The sequence below is a fragment of the Pistacia vera genome, unplaced genomic scaffold, assembly GCF_008641045.1.
Source record: "Pistacia vera cultivar Batoury unplaced genomic scaffold, PisVer_v2 Contig617, whole genome shotgun sequence".
Classification (NCBI taxonomy): Eukaryota; Viridiplantae; Streptophyta; class Magnoliopsida; order Sapindales; family Anacardiaceae; genus Pistacia; species Pistacia vera.
The window spans coordinates 333,184-340,839 of record NW_022196465.1 but is presented as its reverse complement, the minus strand read 5'-3'; the positions used below and the strand labels follow the sequence as shown (position 1 = coordinate 340,839).

The 7,656-nt window shown below is 35.2% G+C and overlaps 1 pseudogene; it reads right to left on the bottom strand.

Annotated features, from left to right (window-relative positions):
- Nucleotides 1-552: 552 nt before the first annotated feature.
- On the bottom strand, nt 553-2,616 carry LOC116110856 (annotated as a pseudogene).
- Nucleotides 2,617-7,656: the final 5,040 nt, after the last annotated feature.

The following is a 7,656-nucleotide window of genomic DNA, read 5'->3' as shown; positions in this document are numbered from 1 at the left end:
CATGGAACATAATTATGTCGATTCAATTTATGAGAGGTAATAGGATCATGGGTGGCTTCCATATTGTGAACAAAAGGAGATGAAGGAACATAATTGTGTCCATTACCTTCTGTAGCCATACTAGAGCCTAGTCCGTATTTGGGCATGAAGATTTAGAAGACCCAGAGATAACGAGTAGGAAAAACTCGATGAAAATGAAACAGGATTAAACCTGCTCTGATACCATGAAGAAAATAAAGACTTGAAGAATGAAGAAACACAAGCTCAATTTCTTCTGTGATTTCTTTTATTGAATAAAGAAGACAAAAATAAATAGGCTACGATGGTGAGACAATTCCGGGAAATAATCTCTCTTAAAGGAGAAAATAAAAAGAAATCAAGAAGATTTGACAATTAGAAATTCAATCTTCTTTTAAAAGGAAAATAATAATTAAGAAAAAAATCCTAAAATAATAAAAACTCCTAAAAACAAGATACATTAGCTAATACATAGACTCTTAACAAGAAAATAAAACAACAAACTAAAACAACCAACAGCTTGACTTTCAACGGCTATAATTTCACAAAATACTCAGTGTGTACTTGAAAAGTATGCTCATGAAAGAAAATTGAGCTACCCACAAGCACATTCATAAGAAGAAGCACTTTGTGATGCTTTTTCTAGTTCTTTCCTTGCCTTCACCTCATTTAGAACATTTCGGGCCCATTCAGCAAAATAAGTTTCATTGTATCCAATTCTACCACTCTTGTAAATTGACATGCAACGACGATCATACTTAGGGAAAGAACATTTTTCCCCATCAGGATCTCGCCAGGCACCTTGGTGCCTCATCCCGGACCAGCTAGCGATCCAATGATAAACTACTGGCCGACGCCGGCGAGCTTTAGCCATCCTTTGGGGAAGAATTCCATTACACTGCTATTTCTGTCCTGAGGAACATGTTGGTTGCTGAGCTCCATGAGGAGACACCAGAATGTCCGTCATGCTCACTCAACTTTACTGTATCAAGCAATCAATTATAACATTAGAGATTAAATATTAGACAGAAAGTTTGTGATAAATATTTTATAAATTTCAAAGGATTTGTTTGAAAACAAGACATTCATATATATGGTCATAAAGCGGTATATAAATTCAAAGGTCCAGTATTAGGTTTGAAAACTTCCAATGTTCTGAATTAATTAATGATTTTAATGATTGACTACGTTTTTTTGTCTTTCCATAAATTAATTATTTCACTTTTCCTCTGAATATTCTTTTTTGTCATTATTTCTTCTCCATTCATCTCTTCGATGTTTGTGAGTAAAAAATATAGTGTTATTAGAGAAGATTAAAAACATTCTATGGATATTGAAAGAAATAAAAGGAATAGCTATTTACTTGGACTAAGAGCATATTTAAAAGATTTTTTATGATTCAAACTCTTTATTATAAGAGTCTATTCTATAAAAACAACAGTGCAATAAGCTTTACCTTTAAATATAAATTAGAGAATGAGTTTGACTCTCCACAGTTAGAGAGTTAAATTCACTTTCTATCCTAATTTTAATTAATAAACTATAAGTTTTATGCATTTTATTTATTAATTCTCTCTCCCATTAGTACTTTCTTAAAAATAAAGAATATTTCGCTAAATTTAAAGATTTTATTGGATTGAATAAAAATTATATTTTTTTATTTATTAAAATTAATAAAGATGTTCTTTATTATATGCAAGATACTCTTAAAAATAAAAAGCACAATTAGAAACGACCCAACCAGAATAACGCTTCTAAAGAATAGATTCAATCAATCTATATCAGCTGCAGCGGTTTCGAGGACGTCTACAATCAGAAACCATAATTTTAATTTGAGACTTATTAATATGCCTAATATAGGAGATGTACAATATGCATTAGTGGTCCATAAAGCCTATCATTCTACGCAACATTTCCTTAAATTGAGATGGATTACATGTTGCTTGTAAGTATGCATTCCCTACTCCCAAAAACTCAATGCGTTTGAAATTTATATTTGATCCCTTTTAAGATAACTAATCATCGATTAACTTGTACTAATTAATATATTAGATGTAGATTCAGTGGTCCAACTTTAAGCTCTGTGTAGTCTGTAAATCCATTTTTAGATTTTAAGACCAATAAAAATGCCATAATTGATTATAACATTGATGATATAGCTAGAAAAAAGTAAACAAATATATTCTAATTTGTAGAATTGAAAATATATCAAAGTGAGAATCACACTGACCTGTTCACAGAAGGTGAGGTTATGAGTAAGCCACCCCATTAACTTGCAGCCGTTAACTTTACCACATTCTTTCGAAAGATCCCAGTAACAATCGACTCATTCTGAATGACCTCGGCCCAGTCCTCATAAACACAAAGTCATCCCAATGTTATTTCGCATTTCTCTCCGGGCTCATGGTACAATACATCCTAGCCTACATACATCAAATCATAAACCTCCATCCTCTTTCTCTCGACATCCCTCCCTCGTTGTGTCTCATCACCACAGCCTTTCAAAGCAGTAAACCACTTCATCTCCCCATCATATCCTTCAATCACCGGCTCCCCATTGAACGTCGCTTCCATCAGAGTCGTCAGCCACGACCCCATTCTCAGTCTCAGCTCTCCCAGTGATACAAAATCCACCTTGTCGGCGATTCACAGCCATTTTTTCTATGCCAAGCGACAAATGGGACGACCGCGGATAGTCCATGCCATATGTTATCGTAATTGTAATGATTATACGAAACAAACGTTAAGCCTTTCATGAGAGTGGCGTTCACAGGAAGTGTTTCAGGCCACGCAAGGGCATAGTAATTCCACGAGCCGTGTGGGTGTCGCGTCCTTTTAGACACAGTAGCCGGTCGTCTGATGATTTTGAAGGAAACTGTTGGTATTGCACCTCGCCTTCTTCGTGAGAATCATACATGGAGCTCATGAACCACTGTGTCCCTGGACGGCTTGTGCTGGTAACGTAAGTCTTTCAGGGAGAAACGTGGCTGAGGTCGAAGCCCTTCGGCCAAGGAGTTGAGGTTGTCCTGGGTGCAGTTGGTGACCGTCTGCCATTGATGGCTGATGAAAGACCGTAAAGGAGAGGGAGAGGGAGAAGAGATTGGTGGAACGTGAAGAATTTGATTTGACAGAGAATGAAGAGTGGAACACAAGTAGCTAAATGAGAAGGGAGAGTTGTGGGGAGTAGCATGAGAATGGGGAGATGGTGCGGCTCTGGTGTTTCTTGCGAGGGGCGGGCAGTAGTGGTGGTGGTTCTGTCAATTTGTGGATGTGGGTTGGTCATGGTAGTGAGAAAATAAGGGAAAGGTGGTGGAGGCTAATGGTTAATTATCAGAGGGTGACAAAATTTTCCAATTCAGTTTCCCCATCATGCTATTCTATATTCTCTAAGAGATCAAAGAGAAATGTATTCAACTAAAATTCATAAATTGAAACTTATACTTAATTAACAAGGGAGTGATTAAAAATTAAGATACGCCAAATTAATGTGGCATAAAAAATGGTATGAATTAGTAAACATTATTAAAAGTAAATTTATTACAGTTTAAAAAATATTACTAATATGTTACATTAGTCTCTTTTTATATATTTTTAAAAGATTATTAATTACTTTTATGGTAGTTAGCATATGCATATGCTAGCATATCCACAAACTAAAATATTAATTGTGTCAATGGAATAGTGACTAAGCAACACTTGTAGAATGAATTTTGGGTCAATAAAGGGGTATGGAGGTGGTTATTTTGATGGTTTCATATAACATTTAATTATGGCGATCAATCTTGTACCGTGTCAATTCTACAAGGGATCAAGGTCTTATTGATTGTAAAAACAATGAAACAACTTAAAAAAATTCTAACTATACGTTTAAATCTCAAATGAATCCTGATAATGAAAGAATTTACTATTATTTTTAAGAAGGGGTGAATAATATATACGAAACCTCTTGCTCTTTCAACTCGAGCCTGAATATGTCCCGTAAAGTCAAAAGCGTCACCGTAAAGTTTTCAAAAATAATGAGGAACTAGTATTGCTTTGATTTATCACAAATTGAAATAATTTAAGTGTGGGTTGCGTAAAGGTGTGCTAAAAAAGGATCACTATTAACTGATCATCAAGTTAATTAATGCTACTCAAATTTTATGCTCTGTTTCCGGATCTCGTCCATATACTTTTCAAGTTTAAGCAAAAAGTTTATTTAAATATAAATCAAAGCTACGAACATCGAAAAATTTTATATCGAAAGTATGTATCGGCTACGTATATACCTATGACTTACACCACACCGATTTTCTATAATTATTTTTTAGTGAACGGTCATCATCAAATATGGGAGATCGTTCACTCACATGGACTCCGTCCATATTATATAGATCGGGGTCCATTTACTACAGACAGAGTCTCCCATTTAAAGGAAGTCTGTCGATAAATATAAATGAAATAATTTTTTATAAAAATTAGGGATGGCCGTTCATAAATTTTAGCGGTATCCTTACCAAAATATGAAAATAAAATTAAAAAAAAAAAACTTTGGGGACGACATCCATAAATTTTGGATGGCCGTCCTTACGTTTGGACGGGCATCCATTCCTAATGAACACACGTCCATACCTAAAAAAAAAAAAAAAAATAAGAAGAGAGACTATTAAGGATCAAGAAGAAGAGCTTACTAAAAGACTCTGCACGTCATGGAACCCATCCCTTGATGCCTCTCAAGCCATGTGGCCAACCAAGCAGCCACCCCTACTGCCACCTGCTCACCTTTGTAGCTTTGGGAATATTACCCATCCCTGGATGATGTTGAGCAACAAACATATTCCATTTTCTCCCTTTCCGATCGAAATTCTATGAAGGGAACCAACAAACATGAGGTGAGGAGAGGTCAAATGAAATAGGCTATGATGATGTCGGCGGTGTTAGGAAGCAAAATGGCTCAAATTCGTGAGCTGTAGAACTTCCTCTCAGACACTCAGCTCTTCAAATCAATTGGTGTGAAACCCCCAGGGAATCTTGCTTTACGGGCCACCTGGGTCTGGAAAAACCTTGATTGCAAGAGCTATTGCTAATGAGACAGGTGTTTTCTTCTTTTTGATTAAGGACCTGAAATAATGTCAAAGTTGGCTGGTGAGGAGTGAAAGCAACTTGAGGAAGGCATTTGAAGAAGGAGGAAAGAATGCCATCAATCATATTTATTATGAATTAGATTCCATAGCTCCAAAGAGGGAAAAGACACATGGTGAAGTGGAGAGGCGTATAGTGTCCCAGCTTTAACTCTAATGGATGGCCTTAAGTCCCGGGCTCATGTGATTGTTATGGGAGCCAAAAATAGGCCAAATAGCATTGATCCTGCTTGAGGAGATTTGGGAGATTTGATCGAGAGATTGACATAGGTGTTCCTGATGAAGTTGGAAGATTGGAGAGTTCTCGAATCCACCAAGAAACATGAACGCTGCTGAGATGTAGGATCTTATCTGCTTCATCTATCGTCTGTATAAATCATTTTATGTCTTTTTTCTTTAGCATAGTGACATTCTATTTGATGGCATGTTTTAGGTTGATCTTGAAAGAGTTGCAAGAGATAGCATGGTTATGTGGGAGCAGATCTTGCTGCTCTCTGCACGAAGCAGCCCGTCAGTGTATCCGGGAGAAAATGGATGTCATTGACTTAGAGGTCGAGGACAAGTGAGTTTGAGGTGTTGAATTCAATGGCTGTAACTAACGAACCCTTCCTACTGCATTGGCGATCTCAAACCCATCAGCCTGCGTGAAAGTAATGACGGGCGTCTATTCCTTACGGACGCCTGTCCTATCCAAAGTTTTCTTTAATTTTTAGAAACCAAAATAATGGACGGGAGTCCATTCCTAATCGACGTCCGTCCAAATGTTTTTTTTTTATTTTTTTTTTTTTTAAATATGGACGGCTGTCCATTCGTAATGGACGCTGGTGCAAACATAAGGGACGAAGATGGACGCCCATCCAAACGTAATGGACGGCCGTCCAAATTTATGGACGGCCTTCCCTAAAGTTTTTTATTTTTTTTTAATTTTCATATTTTGGTTAAGGACGGTGTCCAAAATTTATGAACGGCCGTCCCTAATTTTATAAAAAAAAAATATTCCATTTATTTATGGACAGGCGTCCTTTAAATGGGGACGCCCGTCAGTAGTAAATGGACCCCCCTCCATCCATATAATATGGACGGAGTCCATGTGACGTGAACGACCGTCCATATTAAGGACAACCGTTCACTAAAAAAATAATATAGAAAATTAAGGCGTGGTGTGAATCAGGGGTACACGTAGGTCGGTACACATTTCGGTGCAAAATTTCGACGTCCGTAGCTTTGGTGTTATATAAATGGGAGAACGACATATTCCCACCCAAGGTTTGGCGAAAAACATTTTTAACCCTTCGTTAGATTCTATTATTTTTCCATTAATATTTACTGAAAATATAAAAATACCTTAAATATTTGACTTTTAAAATTTTATTATTTTTAACTAGCCAAAAAGTCAAATATTAAAAAAGAAAAAAAGAAAAAATAGTTAACCCCACCAAAAGTGAGGAAGTGTTATGAAATGTTTAAAGTTAAATGACCTTAATATTTATATTTTATTGTTATAAATATCCCATCACTATTATCAATAATCTACTAAATTTATAATTTTTCATTTTTACTAATTAACCTAGAAATCAATATCCTAATTAATTAAATAATAAAGGAAACAATGATCTTTACACTTGAACTAATAAATAATCAAGTAAAGACTTTGGCTTAAAAAAATTTAATTTAATAAATTAATTAAAAAAAAACTATTTAAGGGTATTTCGTCTTTTTTAGTCAAATATTAACAGAAAACATTAACAGAACCTGATGAAGGATGGAAAAGTGTCATTTTAAAACTTGACGGGTGGGAAAGTGTCGTTTCACCAAACCTTGGGTGGAAAATGTCGTTCTCCCTATAGAATTATCTTTATTTACTTTTTAAGAAAATACATAAAAAAAAAAAAAAATTAATATTCTGATTTTGTGTGTAACTTTGATATTAATCATGTATTTTAGATTATAAATATAGAGACAATGGGGTGAGAGGACATGTGGCTATTTTAAATCTAGTAGGCCTATAGCATTGTATGATGGGCCTAGCCCAAACATCAAGCCTTTTGGCATAAGTATAAAATCTCAGCCCGTAGAAGAAGCTCGCAGTCTCTCACACATAAATGTACCAACTATATTAGGTGAACGCACAGTAACAAAACTTAGAAAGACAGAATTTTACATTTTTGGTTAAAAAAAAAAAAAATTGACCAATATTTAATTTTATTTAACTTGCAAGTAAACGAGATTTGTTCCAAAATTTTTGTATTTTTACATAGATCCTAAAAGTTTTTAAAATAATGTTATTTACTTGCATTCTTCTCCATATTGGCCCATTAAGAAGTATCCTTATTGTATATGTGATCAGGTTAAAGACTCGTCCTAGAGATAAATACACTGAAGTTCGAGACAATCAGCATGGTTTGAGGAATTAGAGTCGAAAGATGAATACACCAAAGCAGGACTGGAAGTGTCCTCATTGAAGAATAACTTTAAAAATCTGAGTTCTCTCTGTGTTGTGTATGTTTTAATACCCAAC